We start from the raw sequence: 25817 nt of genomic DNA on the forward strand, positions 1-25817 counted from the left end.
TGGTAACACCAATATAATCAAGTTAAATCAATTAAACCGAGTATATTTCGAAAATAAGAAAACTTATTCTCAGGCAGAGGTTTTGTAAAGATGTCAGCTGCTTGTAAATCAGTAGAAACGTATTCCAGACGAATGTCTTTTTTCTGCATGTGATCTATAATAAAATGATGTCTGATGTCAATGTGCTTTGTTCTGGAATGAAGTACTGGATTTTGCGTGATTGCAATAGCACTGGTATTGTCACAGAAGATAGGTGATTCAGAGGCTTGAACTCCATAGTCTTTGAGTTATTGTTGCATCCACATTATTTGAGAAGAGCAGCTTCCAGCAGCAAGGTATTCTGCTTCTGCAGTAGATGTAGCTATGGAAGTATGCTTTTTACTAAACCAGGAGATCAGCCTATCACCAAAGAATTGACAAAAATCACTTGTGCTTTTCCTGTCTAGTTTGCAATCTGCATAATCAGCATCTGAAAATCCAATAAGATCGAAAGATGAATCATTGGAATACCATAATCCGATATTTTGAGTTCCCTTTAGGTACTTCAGTATACGTTTCACAGCAATATAATGAGATTGATTGGGGTTAGATTGAAATCTTGCACAAATGCAAACAGCAAATAAAATATCAGGCCTACTGGCAGTAAGATACAATAATGAGCCAATAAGACCACGATACTGAGTTACTTCTACTGAAATTCTACTTTCATCCTTATCAATCTTGGTGGATGAGCTCATTGGAGTGGAAGCAGCAGAGCATGCTTCCATACCAAACTTTTTCAGTAGCTCCTTGTTATACTTAGCTTGATTTATGAAAATTCCAGTATCAAGTTGTTGATCTGTAGTCCTAGGAAGAATGTTAATTCCCCTATCATACTCATTTCGAATTGTTTCTTGCATTAATTTGGAAAACTTTGCACACAGTTTGGGGTTAGTTGACCCAAATATAATGTCATCAACATAAATCTGCACTAATAGAATGTGCTTATTCTTGATTAAAGTGAACAAAGTCTTGTCTAATGTGCCAATTGTAAAATCATGATTGACAAGGAATTGTGAGAGGGTGTTATACCACGCTCTAGGTGCCTGTTTTAAACCATACAGGGCTTTGTGTAATTTGAATACATGATGTTGTGAGAAATGATCAATAAAACCTGGAGGTTGTTCGACGTAGACCTCTTCTTGTAGTAGACCATTTAGGAAGGCACTCTTTACATCCATTTGATAAACTTTGAAATTCTTAAAAGCAGCAAAGGCTAAAAATATTCTGATAACTTCAAGCCTTGCAACTGGTGCATAGGTTTCATCATATTCTATTCCTTCTTCTTGTCTGAAACCTTGGGCAACCAGTCTTGCTTTATTTCTGATCACAGTGCCTTCTTCATTTAGCTTGTTTCTAAATACCCACCGGGTTCCAATTACAGCTTGGTGAGATTACAGCTTGTATAGGTACTAGAAACCAAACTTCATTCCTTTTAAATTGATTCAATTCTTCCTGCATGGCTTCGATCCAGCTTGGATCCAGAAGAGCTTCTTCAATTTACTTCGGTTCATCCTGAGAAATGAAAGCAGCATGCATATATTCATTAATCATTTGCCTTCCGGTTCTCAAATGAGCTGCTGGATTTCCAATAACCAAGGATGGAGGATGTAATTTTCTCCAAACGAAAGGGTTTAAAGAAATTTTTTCCTGGTTAGATGTATTCGAAATAGTCTCAGCCAAAGCAGTAGCAGGTTCTGGAATGTTCACTTCTGGTTCTGATAAATCTTGTGTCTAAACAGTTGGTTCTACCAGAGGAATGTTTGGTTCTGGATTTTGTACATCTTGATTTTTGGTTCTGCATCGTCTTCACTATCCAGTTCCAGATGAATCCTGTCTAATCTGTTACTCAAATTAGACACATTAAAAATTTCAGGAGCACTATTGTCTTCATCGAAGACAACGTGAACAGATTCTTCAACATTGACAGTTCTATTATTGAAGATTCTGAAATAGTTTTTACCATTATTGTGCACAAAGAATTTGAATCAAATGCATTTAAATAGTTTTTACCATTATTGTGCACAAAGCATTTGCAACCAAATACATGAAAGTAAGATACACTAGGCTTACTCCCTTTCCATATTTCATATGGAGTCTGATTGTGCCTCTTGTTGACCATGGTTCTGTTTTTTGTATAGCATGCGGTGTTGATTGCTTCTACCCAGAAACGCTGAGAGATGTCTGCATCTGCTAGCATTGTTCTAGCAGCTTCTTTAAGAGTTCTGTTTCTCCTTTCAGCTACTCCATTTTGTTGAGGTGTTCTGGCAGCTGAATATTCATGATGAATACCCTGTTCATCTAATTACAACTCAAGAATCTTGTTAGTAAACTCAGTACCCCGATCACTTCTGATTTTATTGATGGAAGTTGATTTTTCATTTTGAGTCTTTTTCGGAAGCTTGATCAGGAGGCTACTGGTTTCATCTTTTTCAGTAAGAAATATTACCCATGTAAATCTAGAAAAGTCATCAACAACAACAAGTGTATACTTCATTCCCCCTAAGCTCATGATAGGGATTGGACCAAACAAGTCCATATGCAATAATTTCAAACACCTTGAAGTTGATTTACTACCTTTGTTCTTGAAGCTAGATCTCACTTGCTTGCCAAGTTGACATGCAGAACAAACATGATTCTTAACAAAGTTAATATCAGGCAAACCATCAACTAAATTCTGCTTCTTGAGATTGTTGATTGACTTGAAATTCAGGTGATTCAATCTCTTGTGCCATAGCCAATGTTTATCACTAAGAGAGGCAACTAAACACGTAGGAACATTAATGGGATCTGTATTCCAAGAAAATTTGTATGTGTTGCCTTCTCTTTTTCCAGTTAACACAGTAGATTCATCAGCATTTTTAACTGTGCATGTGTGCTTCTGAAAAGCCATAGAATAACCATTATCACACAGTTTACTAATGCTAATCAAATTATAACAAAGATTCTCAACCAGGAGTATATCATTAATAGTTATGTTGCCATGGATAATCTTACCCTTACCAACGGTTTTACCTTTTGAGTTATCCTCAAAAGTTATCTTTGATTCAGCACAACTCATTACTTATGAAAGTAGACTTATTTTTCCAGTCATATGTCTGGAACAACTATTGTCCAGGTACCATGTAGAATTGTTGATGTTGGTTTTCTTCTTCTGTTTCTCTCCAGATGTTGAGGTTGGTTTGATATCCGCCATAAGACATTTGATCTCTTCTGCATCACTTTCGCTAGAATGACTTTCTGAGTCAGAGGACTCAGAACTAGAATCCGCCCATTTATACTTGCTTTCCTCAGCAATCATCTCTTTGCGGTCTCTTCTGAATTTCTTCTCATTCCTCTTGTATTCCTTCTTCTTCTGGTCATCTTTCTTGGGCTTTGGACAATCAGCAATAAAGTGAAAAATCTTTCCATAGTTAAAGCAGGCCATGTCACCAGGTGGTAAATCCATCTTGAAGTTCCGATTAGGGCTTTGGTAAGTTCGGTGATTCTTCTTCATGAATCTGGAGAACTTTTTTACAAAGAGAGACATAGCATCATTGCTGATCTTTTCAGCAGTCTTTTCAGAAGTGCTCTCAATAATGGAAGAAGGTGATGCTAGTGGAACAGCTGTAGCAGCATCAGCAGCAACAGTAACAATAGTAGCAGTAGTAGCAGCAAGAGCCTTGGTTGATAGATTTGTGGAGGACTCTTCTCCGCTTCTCACTTCTAGCTCGAACTCATAGGCTTTCAAGTCAGCAAACAAGTCATGTAGTTCCAACTTGTTTAGATCTTTAGAGACTCTCATGGCCATTGTTTTAACGTCTCATTCCCTGGGAAAAGCTCTCATTACTTTGAGTGCTATTTCCATGTTGCCATACTCTTTCCCAAGGGTTGCTAGTTCATTAACCAGACTGCTGAACTGTTCATCAAACTCATTTAGAGTTTATCCAACTTTCATTTTCAGATTTTCAAATTTCTGTATTGCCACAGACAGTTTATTTTCCTTCGTCTGCTCATTTCCTTCACATATTTGAATGAGCTTTTGCCAAATTTCTTTCGCGGTAGAGCACATCTTAATCTTGCTGAAGGTGTTCTTATCAAGAGTTTTATAAAGAATGTCCTTCGCGACGTTGTCGAGATTGACTTTCTTTTTATCTTTGCCAGTCCATTCGCTTCTTGGTTTTTCAACCATTTGCGGCGCACCATCAGTAACAGCGACAGCTGTATTAGGCTTTAAAATCTTTAATGGACCATCTGTGATGACACACCACATGTCATCATCTTGAGCTGCAAGGTACGCTTGCATCCGGATCTTCCAGTCATCAAAGTCTTCTTTTGAAAACATGGGAACCTTGCTAAAATGTGGCATAACTGTTGTAAATTTTTCAGAACAAGAGAAATCTGCTCTGATACCACTTGTTGGGAATCGATGTAGAGTTTAGAGAAGGGTGAATAAACTCTTTCCTTTGATGATAGTTTTTGCAAAAGGTGCTATAATCTTGTTAGAGATTGTAGCTATTCTTGTTCAAGCGTAAGTCCAGCATATCACAAATATAAGTGCAAAAACGATCCGATGGAGTAAGGTGAAAACAGTAATAACAGTAAGCAGTAGACGAGTAGTTGTTTCTGGAAGTTCGAAGATAAAATCTTCTACGTCTCCCCTTCTTCTGTTTCCAGAAGGTATCACTAAAAGACTTTGGATTTTACAGTACTCACTTGTACACATCCACTTCAGCAGGACTTATCTTTTGCCTACTAAAACTCTTAGTAACTCAACACAATATAATTCAATACAACAAGGTTATGGAAAAGACTCTTTTCCAGATTACAAACTCTTCTTCGAAAATTATCGTAAAGTGTTTTGCTTGAAGAGGTGAAGAAACAGAAGTACAAAATAATCTCCAAAGATCAGATGTAAGATATGAAGCGTGTACTGATTTTCTGCGAGTTGAGCTTGGAAGATAACGATTGGTTCGCGGTTGCTCAAAGTAACGTTGGATAGATAATATGTTTCTTGATAAAATAATCAGCGTTATTCTTTAATTGGGTTTGATCAATACATATAGATAACTTGAATCCAACGTCTATAATTAAAACGGCTTCTTAGACTTCTGATAGAAGCAGCTTTATTGCTTAAAAAGGTTCCTGCAAAAAGACTACAAAACAATCAGTCTTGTTTCATACCAAAATAGGTAATGCGTATTACATGACTTTGTTCTGCATTAATGAAGCATTTAATACTCGTACCTGGTAAAGTAACGGTAACATTTAAGATTGAAACAATCGAGTAAAAGCCGTTAAGTACTGTTCTAGTGAAGCCAAGTTCTGCTTAGTTTTGCTTCTATTTTTCTAAGCTGTTGAGTACTAACTAAAGTACTACTTTGTTAAAGCGAATCGATAGCTACTGCTTTGTATTGACTTCTGGTAATTGCTATTCCTACTGATTTTGATTCTCATCATCACAACTAAATCAAGTCTATCACACCATCTGAAAAACTTTAATTAAATTGTTTTTAGTAGTTCTCTGAAATATAATAAACATAAAAACGTGCTTTCGAATAAGTAACACTAAATGAATAACAGGAAACATATTACAAATTATCTATCGAGCCGAGGTTTCAAAAACTGACTACTTCTCTCAACACACATTATAAACAAGCTACAAAAAAGACATCCCAAAACCTTCTCAGTGGCAGCTATAGTTTGCTGAATATCTCGTGAGTGTGAGCCAAGCTATTAAACCCGGCCTCAAACTGGGAAGGCGCAAAGTAGACACCTTGCTCCAGCATTCCTCTGTAAAATTTTGTGAATTTTGCAGTATCGCTCTTCTTTGCATCATCAAAGTTATAAATCGGGGCGGGCCGTTTGTTAAAAAGAAACCAAACATCCCATTTATATATCCACCACAGATTGCATGACCGGCCTTCTTTCCGGCATCCAGGATACGTTCAATCAGTTCACCAGTGATATTGTTCAAATAACTATGTGCCTGATTTTTTGAGACGTTTAAGTGTATGGATTCCAGCAGTCATTGCTAATGGGTTCCCACTTAGTGTTCCAGCCTGATGTTAGAGTAGATGTCCTGTAAGTCAAATGTTGGCTAGAGAATTTATTGACTAAGTTGTAATAAACAATCTTTATTTTAATATAATTCATTATTTCATGGTTTGTTATTTCTTTATCTGTATATCAATGTGATCAACATAGATAAAGACCTTGATTATACTTTAATACAAATGAATCATAATTCGATGTTGAAACTCATTTGTAAACAATGTATAATCTAAATTCGTTCCTAGTCGATTCAGCCGCCTAAAACATGGATAAAGGTCGCTTGAGCTCGAGACTAACATTTGTGATGTTGTGTACCGCGTTTCTTGGTAAGGGCATAGAGATGTCCAAATATGCAGATGAGTAGTCATATGATGATTATACCGAACTACCCTCCCTTGGACTTTCCAAGTGGTTATCATTCATTGAGAGGATAAGTCCGTGGTTATGATTGTACACCATTAGTCCTTACGACCCGGGACAACATCGAGGCTCTATATGCTAGGGCTATGCTTTGAATCGTTTACTGACTCCAGGAGGGTCATCAGGTTGTGAGATTGGATACATTTGTGACACATGTAGGAGCCAATGTATTGTAGTCGGGAATTCACCACTCACCTACGGGTGTGGATATCCTATGTGGTCTGATGAAATAATAGTGCATAGAATCTCTGGCAAGAGTATGAGATGTACGTTAGAGAAAGAATTCTCCAATTGTACACGCGATGCCACTATTTATTCTCAAAGATGCGTCACATAGTTATCGAATTATTATGCAACCCTCGATGAACTTGAAGATTCGATTGGGATATATGAGATGAAATGACCGTACTGTACGTTAATCATAATCGACTGGTTCTTGCGTTAATCATAATCGACTGCTTCTTGCAGGCACTATCAGTGATACCTAGGTAATCATGGGGCGATGCTACTAGACGCTCTTACCATGATTCGACGGGTTTTATCAGAAATATGATCTTTGACGTTCTCATTATCAATAGTTGATACATAGAATGGGGCAAATTAGGGTAAGCCCGAATAAAGGATTATGTCCTGAATCACAAAGAGTTGTGAACCCACGGCTAGCTGTATCCCTGAACCATTGATGGTCACACAAGCACTGATTTACTTGTTCTCGTTGAGATAATAAATTCAATGAGTGGAATTTATAAGAAATAAGTTTGATATAATCAATGGATAAGCTTATAAAAGCTTATAGAGATTTTGAGAGCTTGACTACTAAAGACAGTAAAAGGAAGTGCACCTGGCTTATTTAGACCTTGATCTCGAAACTAAAGTGTGTATCATAATAAAAAAAATTGAAATTGTCACATCAATGATATCTGATCACCGATCGAGATTATGATGAGATTAATGTAATGAGAGCATGGATTTTGGGTTTGTAAGAGTATAAGTCCATCATGCTAATTTATTAAAGTTTAAATGAGCTTTAATAATCGAATTATATTTTAATTGAGTTAAAATATAGCCCATTACATTTCCATAAAATATGATATTGGTTTATATAATATGGAAATATTTATGATACCATAATTTTATAAAATTTGTACACAAAGCAAAATAATATTGATGCCTAATATTCTCAAAATGATATGCATCATTCAAGATTAGACCATGTTTGGACATGAATTAAGAATTTTTAATTAACTTAATTAATTAGATTAAATAAGTAAAGAAATATTAGTATTAAAATAAAATTTTATTATTCTTATTGCACACGACATGCATTCAAAAGGGATTGACTTTAATTTGCGTATGCAAATATTTTTTAGGATCTTTAATTGACTTAATTAACATAATTAATTAAGGAAATAGAAGATTAGAAAGAAAAAATAAAAATTTGATTCTTATTTACGTAAATGGAGCATCCGAGAGTTTTTAGAGAAAATTTTCGGATATTTCAAAAGAAGAGAGAAGGCTGCTCTCGAAAAACTTTCTTTTTTGCAAGAAAAATTCGGCTAATGGCATTGAGTCGATTTCTTCTTCATGTTTTATCTCTACAAAAAATATCTTCTATACTTTCTAGAGCAAGTTAAAAGAGGAACAATTAATCCGGTCGTGGACCTGATTCGGATATCGAAGAAAGTTCGTACGGAATTCAACAAGAGCTACGTACGGTAATACCAGAGTAGTTGGAGTCCAGTGAATTAATTCACTAAAGATAAAAGTGTTAAACATCCAAGTATGTTTATATTTTATTTTAAACCGTACGAGTGTCCAAACAATATTTTGATTGTCAAAATAAATTTCTTTAAAGCTTCTGCTGCGTTTGGGCACGAGAAAATCCTAGATCCAACAGTGGTATCAGAGCCAGATTCTCTATATCGTATGTTTTAAATCATGTTAAATAATATTTCTAACCAGACAAGAAAATTTTTCACAAAATTGACGTACCATGAAAAAAATTTATTTTTCCAGAAATTAAAAAAAAATATTTCGGATCTTCCCGGAACTGTTCCGTACAGACCGCGCGCGCATCGTGCGTGCAGGAGCTGCGTGGAGTGTCCGCGCAGCGTGCACGCGACGCTCGCGCAGGAGCCGCTCCACGCAGCGGGAGCGCGGTCTACACGCCGCGCACAGCTTGCCCGTGATTGCACAAAACGTTCGGGCAGTGCGCAGGCTGCGCGAGCGGCTTCTCGAGAACGTCTCGAGCACTGTGCTGATAATTGGGCTTGAAATATTTGGGCCTAGTGTGCGATTTTCTGATTTTTCAAAATTTTGGACTAAATTAATATTTTATGAAAATTTGTTCAATTTATCTTTTGAAATAATTTTTTGGAAAATTAATAATTTTCTTGTAAAATAAATAATTAGAATATGATTTTAATTATTTATGGTGAAAATGAGTTTTACAAAAAATATATTATTATTGAATTAATTAAAAATTAAATAAAGGTGTTTATTTAATTTATTAAATTTTTTAATAATTGTGGTGGTTAGTAATAAAATAATTAGATACATGATTTATCAATTAATTAAATTTGTTCAATTAAATTTATGTAATATTTGATATTAAATGCATGAAGGGTGATCGAGAACCTTGACCAATGTGTTAAGTGTATGTTATGATATTTTACTGTTTTATTCATTTTGTTAATATTTGATATTATTAAAGTGGGTCTGGTTAATGTTCCGTTCCCACCCCATGAGATGTATCACTTATGTGTCATGGCTATTTAAATGTAATTATTAGAAATAGTAGAAGATCAAGACTGGAATATAGTGGGCCCGATGCACAAAATGAAGATATGTAAAATATTGGAAGCTCTTGTAATAAGTTGCATTTGAATCCCTGCATTCACCTAGGTTTTCTACTTGGATCCATGTTTGGCTCACATGGATCCAAATAGTTTTAGGTGATCGATCATCCTTGTTATTGTCATGTTATGATATATATCCGATATATATAGTAGTATGCATGTATGTATATTATTAGATAATATAGTTGCTTGAATCCGACAAACATACAAACTCGAGGCACACGATTTTAAAAGAAAATGATGAGACAATTTTAAAATTAAAATCCCTCATTTTGTATAAGATTCAAAATTTATATCAAACCGCAAAAGTAAAAATTAAAAGAGTTTAATTTATTCTTTCCTTCCATCAACCATTGTTCAATGTTGATCGTTACACGCAGACGGTGCCTGACTCATATTATTGAGGAGGCTTGGACGTCGGAAAGCTGTGACATCCACCGGACATATGATGTGAATTGAGTGGAACTTCCACCGGACATTACTTGAGAATATGGGGATGTCATGCTTATGTGAAGCAGAAAGTGGGAGACAAATTGGATAGTAGATCCACTTTGTACTACTTTGTAAGATATCCAAATAATTCTGTTGGATATTATTTCAATAATCCAAATGAAGCAAAAATGTTTGTTTCAAGAAATTCCACATTTTTGGAAAAAGAATTTCTATTAGATATAAAAGGCAAGATGATAGAACTTGAAAAAATTCAAGATACTCCCTCAACTATAGAAGTTGAACCTAATCCCCAACAACCAGTAGTTGAAGTACAAGCTCCTAGAAGGTCTGATAAGGGTTATTAGACCACCTGCAAGATATACGCTTCTTCATGAACAAAGTCATGTTGAGCCTTGTGTTGAATGTGATCCGATGAATTTCAAAGAAGCAATATCTGATACTGATTCAACCAAATGGCTTGAAGCCATGCAGTCTGAAATGGACTCTATGTATTCAATCCAAGTCTGGACATTGGTGGATCCACCTGAGGGAATCGTTCTCATATGATGTAAATGGATCTACAAAAGAAAGCTTGGGGTGGATGGGAAGGTATTGACCTTCAAAGCAAGACTGGTTGCAAAAGGTTATACTCAAAGCCAATGAATTGACTATGAGAAAACTTTTTCACCAATTGCTATGTTTAATTCCATTAGAATACTACTAGCCATAGCAACATAGTATGACTATGAGATATGAAAAATAGATGTAAAGACTGCATTCCTCAATGGAGACATCAAAGAAAATATTTATATGTCTCAACCTGAGGGATACACATCAGTAGGAAGTGAGCATAGATCAATATATGGTCTCAAGCAGGCGTCAAGGAGTTGGAACCTCAGATTTGATAGCACCATCAAGGAATTTGGTTTTGCTAAAAATCCTGAGGAACCATGCGTGTATAAGTAAGTTAGTGGGAATGCAGTGACATTCCTAGTACTTTATTTTGATGACATCCTACTCATTGGGAATGATGTAGGATTACTACAATCAACTAAAGTATGGTGAGCAAGTAAATTCTCCATGAAAGACATGGGTGAAGCATCCTATGTATTGGGAATACTAATCTATAGAGATAGATCAAAAGGGATGCTGGGGCTCACCCAAGCCACTTATGTCGATACCATTCTGAAGAGATTCTCTATGGAAGAGTCCAAGAGAGGATAATTACCAATGTGTCATGGTGTTACTCTATCTAAAGCTATGTGTCCCAAAACTGATGAAGAGATAGAGATGATGACACGTATCCCATATGCGTCAGCCATTGGTAGTATCATGTATGATATGATATCGAAACGTCCTGATATTGCTTAAGCTCTGAGTGTCACAAGCAGATATCAGGCGAACTGTAAGGTCCAGAAATTTAATTCACTTAACCTGAATGCATGCAATCTAGGAGTTTTATTTAAATTATGCGTTTAATTATTTTTATGCATTTTATGCATAATTATTGCATGGTAGAATTTATTTCATGAAATTTTAAAAGTTCATCCAATAGGGTTTCTTGATGTATTTCGCGCCCGAACGAGGAACAAGTAATGATCAGAAAAATTATTTTATTTCATGATTAATTTTTATTAATTATTATAAGGTGTTTTAAAGGTATTTTTCAAAAAATGAGATTTTTTTGGTATTTTTACACAACAGAGCATATTTTCCAGCGATGCGTAAATTTTATCGAATCGGGGGACTTTTTGAGGAGTTCGGCTAATATTTTCAAATATTTACGAAAACGTAATATTTTATGGCAGTGTGTTTGGACTTAATGGGCCTACTTTAAAGCTTATTGGACTCAAAACTCTTTTAATTCTTTAAAAAAATTAGGACCCATTAGCTAATTTGGTATCTATTTATTTAATCACCTAATTAACCATAAACCTAAACTCTCCTCCAAACAACCAACACCCCTCCGTTCAGAAACTTTTCTCTCGGTTTCTAGCCTCCCACAGCTGAATGTTCTCTCGGCCTTAGCAAATTCTTGCAAGAATTATTCTCCCGACGTTCGATCTTCGACCCTCTCGCGTAAATACGTCAAAGGCACGCTCTGTATCAATTTTTTTTACGCATCATACACGTTTTATATGCTGATTATTGTGTTCATGCATGAAAAATTTCGATCCAACCGCGTTCATGAAAGAATTTCAGGTTACATGTGTTTTCCTTGCTTTCTCGTTTGTTGCTCACGATTTTTCTGAATCGTCGTGTAACGGGGCTGCTAAATGGAGTCACCAGGGAGCTGTTTTTGTCGAGAGGGATGAGGATTAGTAGCTGGATTCAAAGCTTGATCGATCTAGGTGAGATTGTTTGAGTGCCGATCGGGGTTGGTGCGAGTTTGAGGGTTTGATATGGTTTAGCGATGGGTTTGAGGTTCTTCAGCTGTGCAAGGGCTGTCCCATGTCTTGGTCCGGACCTTGGTAGATCTGACCCATGCTCCGGAATAGCTCGAACGCGGCTGGAACTAGCTGGGAGACCCATGGTGCGCGGGTTGGAAACTTGGCTCAGTTTGGGCGTGTCTTGGTGTCTAGCGTAGCGGCGCGATCTCCAGCGTGCATGTGGTTGGTGCTGTGGGTTTGGTAGGTCCATTATGGTCTGGGCTAGGTTCTAGGAGGATTGTTTCGTTGTTAGTGCAAGCTGGTAGATTGTAAGAGAGCTTGATTTCGAGTTTGGGCCATCGAGGGTTCGGTAGGGAGGATAAAAAATTTTTCCAGCAGCTTTTAGGTCCATTCAGAAATTTTTAGGGGCTGAGTCTTGATGGTTTTAGGGCCTTTTAAGTGTTTTTAAAATATGGTAAAAAGTTGGGAGAAATTTGGTTAGGTTTGGAGTCGATTCGGGTTAAAACCGGGACCCCGGTCCAAGTTTTAAAACGAATTGACTAAGTTATAAATTAGGCTCAAGTTTACGTCTAGGAATGCTTAGAAATATGTTTTGGGACATTTTAAGGAGTTTGGTAAGCTTCGGGTCAATTTTAGAGGTCCAGGTGTAAAACGGTAATTTTTGGGTTTCCAGGGGCAAAATGGTCATTTTGCACCCAGGTGAGATTTTGATCCTAGCGGTGCTCTGAGCACAATCTTATCATGTTTTTAATGTTTATGTATCATGGTCATTATTTTTATGGAATTACGATAAATACGTTGTATGCTTGGTTTAAATGAAAAATTATGTATATGCATGCTTTTTATTTAAGTGTTGAATATGATGACATGTTTTGAAGGATGTGAGTTGGTTGTGACCAATATGATGACACGATGACATGATGACACGAAAGGTTGGGGCTCAATGGACGGGTAATGCTGTCGCTGATGCCTTTGTCGCTGGGTACCTCGGTTACACGTAGATGGATCCATCGAATGACATGATAATACGAAAGTCACAGCTCACGAACGGAATTCAAATTAAGAACATGAACATGTATATGTTGATACGATAATACATGCGATGATTATTATCATATTTTGATAGGTCACGATTATGCATATGATTTTACTGTAGACATGAAATGTATGTTGATTACGATATTTTTCACCTGCTGCTTGTTACATATATGTATTTTTTATGACGGTACAGGTGTGTTGAGTCTTTAGACTCACTAAGCGTGTGTGATGCAGGTGAGTCCGACGATGAGGAGACTAGAGGTGCCGAACTTTGAGTAGGCAGATCTGGTGCGGTGACACGACCCGAACACCGCATGTTTTCCGCATTTTGATTTATGAGTTTTGAGAGGATATGAACATTTTATTACGTTGATTATTTTTATGATTTTTACACATTTATGGTTACGATTGAGCTTGGATGATTTTGGTTATCTGAAACTGCGCTTTTTTATGGTCAAACAATTACGATTATTTTAAATGTTATTTCGAAAATGTGAGCTTTTAAAAAAAAATATTTCCGCACTTTTAAAACGGTAGACGTCACAGTTGGTATCAGAGCAAGAGTCCTGTACAGGGTTGTGCCACTGTCAGCTTCTGCAGCTCAGTCTTCAAACCTCAAGTCTATAAGCTTTTATACTTCGAATGTTTAAAATGATTTACTGTAATCGCCTTTATGTTTACATGATTTACGCTACATTATGATCTACTGTACATGTTTAATTGTTTTCACGATTTAGTGGTTTATTATTTTTTTAAAAAAAAACTAGATTAATTGCATAATGAGTTACGTTTTAAAATTGGACTGTATTCAGATATGCCTTCCAGACGTGCTCCCAATATCGAGAGATATGATGAAATTCCTGGAGGTGGGAGAGGACCACAACCACCACCACCATCAGGAGACCCAGCTACCCGAGTACTAGAGTTGATAGCTAGATTGATGGAGCAGGCCCAACAGGTGCCCTGACCACAGATTGATATCTATGAGCAGTTTAGATGGCTCGGCTCGAAGGAGTTCGAGGGTACCACTGACCCTTTCTTGGCAGAGGGATGAGTTAAATCGCTGGAGCTCACTTTGACTACTTACAGATGGGAGATGGCGACTGGGTCAGGTGCTCCGTTTTTATGCTGAGGGATGATGCAGTCCCTATGGTGGGAGGGAGCCGCCCATGCAGACGACTTGACTACGCTCACTTGGGTTAGGTTCAAGGAGATGTTTTACGGAAAGTTCTTCCCAGCTGATGTCAGGGGCTGCCTGACGAGGGAGTTTATGAGTCTCTGCCAAGGGGACTCGTGTGTGGTGGAGTTTATCCACAAGTTTGACCGGGGATGTCACTTCATGCCTCTTTTTCCCAGGGATGCCGGACAGAAGCTGCGGCGCATTATAGATGGACTGAGACCTATCTTTGCTGGGATGTGATGTTGATGAGGCCGGCGAGCTACGATGAGGCCACTTCTTGTGCCTTCCAGGCGGAGCAGGCGCTCTGAGACATAGATTTTGAGGTGCAGCAGAAGCGGCACCAGTCTCAGTCCAGTTCTCAGCCGCAGAAGAAGCAGTACATGGGGCCACCGAGACCGCAGGGACAGCAGAATCACCAGGGACAACATAGGTGGCAAGGACAGCAGTGGCCACCTCAGGCCCCAGGGGCACCTAGGCCGGAGGGAGGACCACCATGCAAGCAGTGCAACAAATATCACTATGGAAAATGCATGTGGGGCACCTATAGATGCTTCGTATGCAAACAGGAGGGGCACAAAGCTGCAGATTGCCCTCAGAACAAGGGTCCCACTACCGGCAGGGCATATGTGATGCATGACGAGGAGGCTGAGGCGGAGCCAGATTCTACTTTGATCCCCGGTAACCTCTACACTTAAGTTTTATATGTTTACCGTTTTGAATGCGCTGGATGATTTGATTATTATGATAACTGAATTATGGGATTTAAAATCTAGAAGAATTAGGATGCATGTTCTACCTAGTAGAGATTTATAATTTAATTATTTTATGGGAAGATATTAGGGCTTAATTGTAATAACAGTTAATTTGGGGGACTGAATTGATAAAAATCGAGATTTTTGAGATTTTTGGGACTATTTACGAATCATCTGTAATTTTGGGGATTTATTGGTGACATTTTCGAAATTTTATCAATATTTGGGATTTGGATTCGAAAATGAGAATAAGGTCATGTTGTAATTTTCGAATAATGGAAGGACTAAAGGGCAATTTTGAAACTTTAAGGGGCTATATTGCAATTTTTTATTTTTCTGAGGGTCAATTTCGAATTTTTGGAAACGATGTTTGGATTAATGCAGTGAATTTTTCGAGGATTTTGAATGAATTTCCGATAAGAAATTCCTTAAGTTCAAATCTATTAGATTTGATGGTATGTTTTGTCGCAGGAATGATATAAATTTCAGGTATAGCCATGCATGCACATCTAGATTCAGGGGCTACACACTTGTTTATATCCGAATCTTTTGTGAAGAGACTAGGAATCATACCTGCAGTGATGGATTTGTGTTTCAGAGTATCGATCCCATCTGGGGATCAGATGATCTCTTCCCAGATAGTGAAGAGATTGGAGCTTCGATTACAGAAATATACGGTGAACGCAGATTTGATAGTGTTACCGCTACCGGAGTTCGACATCATCTTGGGCATGGGCTGGCTATCTTCTCATGGAGCATTCATATATTTTCGACAGAGAGCAGTGTCTGTCAGACCGCCCAGTGGGAAGCCGTTTGTTTTTTAGGCAACCAGACATCAGCAGATGCCGCACGTCATTTCCTGCTTGTGTACGAGGAAGCTTATGAGGAGAGGCTGACAGGCATTCTTAGCAAGCATCATGTCAGTGACAGAGCCAATCAGTCAGAGGCTGGAGGACGTGGATGAAGTCAATGAGTTCCCCAGTGTGTTCCCTCACGATATTTCAGGTATTCCACAAGACAGAAAGGTGAACTTATCTATTGAGCTTATGCCAGGCACAATGCCGATATCTAAATCACCCTACCGATTAGCGCATGCGGAGATGAAGGAGCTCAAAGATCAGATTCAGGATCATACAGATAAGGGTTTCATTCGCCCTAGTTTTTATTCTTGGGGCGCACCAGTTCTTTTTGTCAAGAAGAAGGATGGCAGCATGCGACTGTGCATCGATTACAAAGAGTTGAACAGAGTCACTGTTAAGAATAAGTATCAGTTGTTGAGGATCGAGGAATTATTTGATCAGCTTCAGGGAGCATCAGTGTTCTCCAAGATAGACCTCTTATCCGGGTATCATCAGCTGAAGATGAGAGAGTCTGATGTGCATAAGATAGCCTTCTGGACACGATACAGGCACTATGAGTTTTTGGTGATGCCTTTCGGTCTGACGAACGCGCTAAAGATTTTCATGGACCTCATGAATCGCGTGTTACAGTCGTTTTTGGATCAGTTCATCATAGTTTTCATTGACGATATCCTGATCTATTCGAAGAGCAGGGAGGAGCACAGTCAGCATCTGAGGACAGTATTGCAGACTCTGTAGGATAGACGACTGTATGCAAATTCAGCAAATGTGAGTTTTTGCTTGACATAGTGGCATTCTTGGGCCACATTGTATCTCAGGATGGCATAGAGGTCGATCACAGCAGAGTGGAGGCAGTCAGAAATTGGCCAGTTCCTAAGAGCGTGACAGAGATCCGTAGTTTAATGGGATTTGCAAGCTATTATAGGAAGTTCATCCAGGGCTTCTCTTCTATTGTGGTGCCTATGACCGCCTTGACAAAGAAGAACTCAAAGTTTATCTGGGGATCTGAGTGTCAGGAGAGTTTTGACAGACTGAAGCTGGCCTTGACCACAGCACCAGTGCTAGCTATGCCATCAGGGCAAGGAGAGTTTGTGGTCTATACAGATGCATCGAAGCTTGGTTTGGTCGCAGTTCTGATGGAGCAGGACAGAGTGATAGCCTACGCGTCCAGGCAGCTGAAGATCCATGAGAAGAACTATCCGACTCATGACCTCGCGCTAGTAGCAGTGGTATTTACCCTGAAGATCTGGAGACACTATCTGTATGGGAGAAGTGCATGATTTTTACAGATCATAAGAGCCTGAAGTACTTCTTCACACACAAGGAAAATGCGACAGAGAAGATGGCTTGAGCTGGTGAAAGATTATTATTGCGACTTTAGCCACCATTCAGGTAAGGCTAATGTGGTTGCAGACGCTCTGAGCAGGAAGCACGCAGTGATTTCTCATCTGTCAGTGTAGAGACCGCTACAAGCTGAGATTCAGAGATTTGAGCTTGCAGTTTATGCCAAGGGCGAGGCCCCAAATCTTGCTACTCTGACAGTACAACCGACTTTGAGAGATAGAATCCGGACATGACAGACTTCTGACGAGTAGTTAGAGAAGTGGAGACAGAGGGACGAGGGTAAGGGCCAGAGACCGTATACAGTTGTGCACGGCATAGTTAGGTATAGGGACCGCCTATGGGTTCCTGACAGTGATTTCCTTCGAGCAGATATATTGAGCGAGACCCACAGCACCCCGTACTCCATCCATCCAGGGAGTACGAAGATGTATAAGGATCTACAGACTCTGTATTGGTGACCGGGCATGAAGCGAAATATTCTGCAATTCGTCTCCGATTGTTTGGCTTGTCATCAGGTTAAGGTAGAGCATCAGAGACCTGCAGGGAAGCTGAGACCACTCCCTATTCCAAACTGGAAATGAGAGAATATCACTATGTATTTTGTGACAGGGCTTCCGAGGACTACTGGAGGATTCAATGCCATTTGGGTGATTGTTGATCGGCTCACTCAATCAGCTCATTTCCTACCGATCAGGAAGAAATTCACCATGACTCAGTACGCAGAGCTGTACATCAGAGAGATAGTCATACTGCACGGGATTCCAGTGTCCATCGTGTCAGAAAGGGATCCGAGGTTCACGTCTGCATTCTGGAAGAGTCTCCATCAGTCGTTAGGTACGAAGCTACTGTTCAGTACTACTTTTCATCCTTAGACAGACGGTCAGTGAGAGAGGGTGATTCAGATTCAGTAGGACCTACTCCGAGCATGCTTGATCGACTTCCAGGGAAGCTGGGAACCGAAGTTACCTCTTGTGGAGTTCACATACAACAACAGTTATCGGACATCGATAGGTATGGCTCCGTACGAGGCACTGTACGGGGCACGATGACACGATGACATGATGACACGAAAGGTTAGGGTTCAGTGGACGGGTAATGCTGTCGCTGATGCCTCCGCCATCGTGTAACTCGGTTACACGTAGATGGATCCATCGAATGACATGATAATATGAAAGTCACAGCTGACGAATGGAATTCAAATTAAGAAAATGAACACATCTATGTTTATACGATGATACATGCTATGATTTTATCATGTTCTGACAGGTCACGATTATGTATATGATTTTACTGTAGACATGAAATGTATGTTGATTACGATATTTTTCATTGCTGCTTGTTACGTATATGTATTTGTTATCACGGTACATGTGTGTTGACTCTTTAGAATCACTAGGCGTGTGTGATGTGGGTGAGCTTGATGATGAGGAGACTGGAGGTGCCGAACTCTGAGTCGGCAGACCTGGTGCGGTGACACGACCAGAGTACCGCATGTTTTCCGCATTTTGATATATGAGTTTTGAGAGGAGATGAACATTTTAGTACGTTGATGATTTTTACGATTTTTACACATTTATGTTTACGATTGAGCTTGGATGGTTTTGGTTATTTTAAAATGCGTTATTTTGATGGTCAAACAATTTTGATTATTTTAAATGTTATTTCGATAATGTGAGCTTTAAAATAAATATATCCGCACTTTTAAAATGGTAGACGTCACATGAACCCTGGTCCAATGCACTGGGAGGCCGTGAAAGAATTTATTAAGTACTTGAGAAGGACTAAGAGCTTGTTCATGGTCTATGGGGGTGGAGATTTGAAATTGGAAGTCAACACTGATTCTAGCTTCCAATGTGACGTAGATGATTCGAAATCAACCTCTAGTTTTGTATTCATGTTAAACGGTGCGGCTGTCTCTTGGAAAAGTTCCAAGCAAAACACCATTGCGGATTCCACCAATGAAGCTGAATACATTGCTGCGGCCGAAGAGGCAATTTGGATGAGGAATTTTGTCCAAGAGTTGGACGTTATTCCTAATGGAGTTGATACAGTCCCGGTGTACTGCGACAACACTGGTGCCGTTGCACAAGCAAAGGAACCAAGGTCTCATCAGCGATCCAAACATATACTGAGGAAGTTTCACATCATACGGGAGATTGTGAGAAGCGGAGACATATCAATCGAAAGAGTACCCTCTGCAGATAATATTGTTGATCCACTTACAAAACCCTTGCCAGGACCATTTTTTGAGACGTATCGTGAAACAATTGGGATTAAAGTTTTTGGGTAGTTGGCTCTAGGACAAGTGGGAGATTGTTAGAGTAGATGCTCTGTAAGCCAACTGTTGGCTAGAGAATTTATTAACTCAGTTGTAATAAACAATCTTTATTTTAATATAATTTTTTTTTCATGGTTTGTTATTTATTTATCTGTATACTCATGTGATGAACATAGATAAAGACCTTAATTATACTTTAATATAAATGAATCAGTAATTCGATGTTGAAACTCATTTGTAAACAATTTATAATCTAAATTCGTTCCTAGTCGATTCAGCCGCCTAAAACATGGATAAAGGTCGCTTGAGCTCGAGACTAACATTTGTGATGTTGTGTACCGCGTTTCTTGGTAAGGGCATAGAGATGTCCAAATATGCAGATGAGTAGTCATATGATGATTATACCGAACTACCCTCCCTTGGACTTTCCAAGTGGTTATCATTCATCGAGAGGATAAGTCCGTGGTTATGATTGTACACCATTAGTCCTTACGACCCGAGACAACCCTGAGGATCTATATGCTAGGGTTGTGCTTTGACTCATTTACCGACTCCAGGAGGGTCCATCAGGTGGCGAGATTGGGTACAGTTGCGACGTATGTAAGAGCTAGTGTATTGTAGTCAGGAATTCACTACTCACCTACGGGTATGGATATCCTATGTGATCTGATGAAATACTACTGCATGGAATCTCTATCCAGAGTATGAGATGTACGTTATAGAAGGAGTTCTCCAATTGTACATGCGATGCCACTATTTATTCTCAAAGATGCGTCACATAGTTATCGAATTATTATGCAACCCTCGATGAACCAATGATTGCAGATTCGATCGGGATATATGAGATGAAGGAACCGTATTGTATGTTAATCATAATCGACTGGTTCTTGAAGGCACTATCAGTGATACCTAGGGAATCATGGGGCGATGCTACTAGACGTTCTTACCATGATTCCATGGGTTTAATCAGAAATATAATTTCTGACATTCTCATGATCAATAGTGATACATAGAATGGGGTAAATTAGGGTAAGCCCGAATAAAGGATTATGTCCTGAATCACAAAGATTTGTGAACCCACTGGCTAGCTGTATTCCTGAACCATTGAGGGTCACACAAGCACTGATTTACATGTTCTCGTTGAGATAATAAATTCAACTGAGTTGAATTTATAAGAAATAAGTTTGATATGATCAATCGATAAGCTTATAAATGAAGTTTATAAAAGTTTATAGAAATTTTGAGAGCTTGACTGCTAAAGACAGTCAAAGGAAGTGCACCTGCCTTATATAGAAATTGGTGATCTCGAAATTAAAGTGTGCATCATAATAATAAACTTGTTGAAATTGTCACATCGATGATATTTGATCACCGATCGGGATTATGATGAGATTAATGTAATGGGAGCATTGATTATGGGTTTGTAAGAGTATAAGTCCATCATGCTAATTTATTAAAGTTCAAATGGGCTTTAATAATCAAATTATAATTTAATTGGGTTAAAATATAGCCCATTAAATTTACATAAAATATGGTATTGATTTATGTAATATTGAAATATTCATGATATCTCAATTTTATAAAACTTGCACACAAAGAAAAATAATATTGATGTATAATATTCTCAAAATGATATTCATCATTCGAGATTGACCATGTTTGGACATGAGTTAACAATCTTTAATTAACTTAATTAATTGGATTAATTAAGTAAAGAAAGATTAGTATTAAAATAAGACTTTATTATTCTTATTGCACACGACATGCATTCAAAAGGGATTGACATTGATTTGTGTATGAAATTATTTTTTAGAATCTTTAATTGACTTAATTAATATAATTAATTAAGGAAATAGAAGATTAGAAAGGGGAAAAAAAGAATTTGATTCTTATTTACGTGAATGGAGCATCCGAGAGTTTTTAGAGAAAGATTTTTGACTTCTTTCAAAAGAAGAGAGAAGGATGCTCTCGAAAAACTCTTTCTCTTTTGCAAGAAAAATTCAGCTAATGGCATTGAGTCGATTTTTTCTTCGTGTTCTATCTCTACACAAAATATCTTTTATACTTTCTAGTGCAAGTTAGAAGAGGAACAATTAATCCGGTCATGGACCTGATTGTGAAAATAAAATTTTTAAAACTTCCGCTGCGTTTGTGCACGAGAAAACCCTAGATCCATCACCTGATACATTGGCGCTGCTGGGGCAACCATTTCCATGATCTCTCGCCTCCCTCCATAGGCACCAACGGGCAGGACACCACCTATAATCTTTCCCAGTTTGATCAAATCGGGAGTTATGCCAAAATATTCCTAAGCACCACCATATGATAAATGAAAACCAGTAATAACTTCATCGAAAATGAGAAAAGTGTCATTCTCTTTGGTGATCCTGCGCATAATGTTGAGAAAATCAAGTGTTGGTGCGATAAATCCGACATTTCCTACAACAGGTTCAAGGATAACAGCTGCTATTTCTCCTTTGTTTGATTCAAAAAGGTTTTCAACCGTGGAGATGGTATTGTAAGGAGATGCTAATGTCTCATAAGTAGCAGCTTTCGGAACACAAGGGGAATCAGGGAGTTCTAAGGTAGCAACCCCACTTCCTGCCTTAACGAGGAATGGGTTAGCATGGCCATGGTAGCAACCCTCAAACTTGATTATCTTTCCTCGGCCTGTAAATGCACGTGCCAATCGTAGTACACCCATGCATGCTTCTGTGCCGGAGTTGACAAACCGAACCATTTCTATGTTTGGAACGGAAGAGACTACCATTTTTGCGAGGACATTTTCTAGGCGACATGGAGCACCAAAGCTGGTTCCTTTTTTCATTGTTTTATCCAATGCAGCAAGTACCTTAAAATTGTCAACATCCCAGATTTATATCGTGAATATATATCATTTTAATATCTTTATTGTTGAATAATTAAGCAACTGCCACAGCGTATGTGGAAAAAGTATATGTCTATCAAGTATGCTTCGAACCAAAATCATATCTCAGATGGGCTAAAACAGTTCAAAAAACCCTAATCTAACGTCATGGGAAAAACATTCTAAGCCGCCGCAACTGTTAGAATAGATGTCCTGCAAGCCAACTGTTGGCTAAGGAATTTATTGACTCAGTTGTAATAAAAAAACTTTATTTTAATATAATTTATTATTTCACGGTTTGTTATTTCTTTATCTGTATACTAATGTGATCAACATAGATAAAAACCTAAATTATACTTTAATAAAAATGAATGGTAATTCGATGTTGAAACTCATTTGTAAACACTGTATAATCTAAATTTGTTCCAAGTCGATTCAGCTGCCTAAAACATGGATAAAGGTCGCTTGAGCTCGAGACTAGCATCTGTGATGTTGTGTACCGCGTTTCTTGGTAAAGGCATAGAGATGTCCAAACATGCATATGGGTAGTCATATGATGTAATGCCCGAAATTTTATTCTGTTAATCTGAGGTTTATGATTATGAATTGATTTAATTATAGAAGGACCACTCCGAGACCAGATTTGGTATAACATGTGATATTGAGTTGTGCGAGGACAGAATGTCTAGCGCATATGCGCGACACGAGCCGCGCATATGCGCCAGCATGGCAGAAGACCTCGCGCATATGCACAAGAAGAGGCGCGCATATGCGCGAGCATGTGATAAAGCCAAGTGCCGAGACAGTGGGTCTCGCACATATGCGTGGGGACAGGGCGCGCATATGCGCGAGCAGAAGAACTCCTGAATGCCGAGACCAGTAGGTCTCGCGCATATGCGACGATGATGGTGGCGCATATGTGCGAGACGTGCTGATCAAAGAAATGGGCCACTTGTCCTAGTCATGCACTTAAATAAGAATTCTCTTCATTTCCTTCAGTATGGTAGCAAGAAGAACCGAGAAACCCCACGGAAAGCTTCAATGTTTTCATAGTCTAGAATTTGATTGTGCAAGATCCATCCGTTAGAATTTCGATCTGAGAATAGTTTCAGGCTTCTCTCGACAGGAACTCCAAAAGGATGTAAGTTTTACTACTTTTTGACATGGTTTGAAAATATGATATTGAAGAAATCATGATATGATTGATATTATCTGATCCTGAGATTGTTGTAATTGTATAATTGAAATCAGATTGAAGAACGGATACCGTATGAAATTTTTATCATTTTTTAAGATTTGATTTGATTGAGAATATACAGATTTGGTATGGGAAGTGTGTTTATCGATTGATTATGAGTTGTGGATTGTATCTGTTGATATTGTATTGCTGGGTATATCGAGATTGTGTCGTTATGCAGTCGAAACAGAATTAGATTGAGTTTTGATCACATCCAGTATTGCTTTGAGTGTATATTGATATTGTACTCCTCGAATGTCATTACCAGATTGAGGGTTGACAGCTTCGAATTCAAGACTTCGACTTCGTCAGATCGACAGAAGAAAGGTATAAATCAATGTTAAACCGGGAAGATACGACTCGAGTTAGATTCAACTTGAGTTTCCCAAAACCACATAATTTCTTGTAATTGCTTTGATGTTTGCAATTCATAAGATTGATATGCTTAGTCTATTGATTTATAGCAAAGCATGTGTTGAGTCTATGGCAGAGGTGCCATGTCTTTGGCAGAGGTGCCAAGTCACTGGACATTTGGCTTATGTCGATGTTGCTTAGGAGTATATCGACTCCTATAGTAGAGATTCGATATGATGTACCAAAGTTCGAGAACCGAGATCCCTAGATAAGAGTCGAGTCAGAGATTAAGAGTCAAAGAGTTTGATTTACAGTTTTATATCGATTCATGTCTTTCGGATTATGATACATGTTATTGATAACTGTTCTATACTTTTATATATGTTTATATGAAATGCATGTATACGTTGTTTATACTGGGAATACATTTCTCACCGGAGTTATCCGGCTATTGTTGTGTTTGTATGTGTTCATGACAACAGGTGGGACATGATCAGGGTCGAGAAGAGGATAAGAGATTGAGTTTAGAGTGGATATTCGGACCCAGAAGTAGAGTTGACTTTTATCACTTGATATGTAGTGAATTAACATTAGTTTATTATGATTTTCTTTTGTACTAGACTTTTACTATGGATCATGTTGTAGATATCAAACTTGATCTTGTGATTTGAATAAGATGGGACCTATTTTGTTAAAGACTTTGTACACTTGTTTATATGGTGTTCAACATTTAAAAAAAAGTTTATGACCCCATTTAATTAGTTGATCCATTTACTCCTAATGATGATTGAAAAGAATGAATTAGTGTCGGGGTCCCCACAACATGTGGTATCAGAGCAGTAGATTCCTTAGATTGAGATAGAAGCGAGTGAGCGGGGTAGATTGAGTTTTCTTTCCTGCTTTTGTGATGACAGCATGTTTTACTGCTTTAATAAATGTGTACTTGAATATCTGATTTGATTGAAAACATGTATGACTTGAGAATGAATCAGAACCGATTCTTGATCAGCAGTAAGATGATTAGAGGAGGACTGAAACAGATTTATTATATTTGGTTGCTAATCCTTTTGATAATCAGATATGCCTCCTCGAAGAATCCCAGAACAGGGTAGTACCTCTAATAATCCGATGGATGTTACAGCGACACCCATGGAAACACTGCTGAAGAGATTTCAATCGTTCAAACCGCCGACTTTGAAGGGCACTGAGAATTCTGTTGACTGTGAGAGTTGGCTAGATGATATTGAGATGCTGTTTGATTCGCTGGATTACACAGATGAACGAAGAGTTAGACTGGTTGGGCATCAATTGCATGATATTGCAAAGAATTGGTGGCTCACAACCAAGAGGGCTTTGGAGCATCGAAGTACGGTTATTACTTGGAAGATCTTTAAGACAGAATTTTATCAACGATTTTTCCCAGTATCGTACAGGAAAGACAAGGGTGCAAAGTTTGCCAATATGAGACAAGGTTAGTTGAATATAGAAGAATATGTGGCCAAGTTCTCTACCTTGTTATGATTTGCTCCATATGTTGCTGAGAATGATAAAGCAGTGGCTGATCAGTTCATCAATGGATTGGATCCCGAGATCTTTACACTAGTAAATGCAGGACGACCGAATAATTTTGCTGATGCCCTGAACAGAGCCAAAGGAACTGAAGCAGGCCTGATTAGGCATGAAAGGAGCTTCGTATGTTGCCCCAACACCGAAACAGCCACAACCTTAAGTCCCAT

At 38.3% G+C, this 25817-nt stretch overlaps 1 pseudogene; it reads right to left on the minus strand.

The window, feature by feature from the left end:
• Nucleotides 1–287: 287 nt before the first annotated feature.
• Nucleotides 288–25817, minus strand: LOC142523832 (glutamate-1-semialdehyde 2,1-aminomutase, chloroplastic-like; annotated as a pseudogene).

This window comes from Primulina tabacum, chromosome 14 (assembly GCF_025594145.1).
Source record: "Primulina tabacum isolate GXHZ01 chromosome 14, ASM2559414v2, whole genome shotgun sequence".
NCBI classification, from domain to species: Eukaryota; Viridiplantae; Streptophyta; class Magnoliopsida; order Lamiales; family Gesneriaceae; genus Primulina; species Primulina tabacum.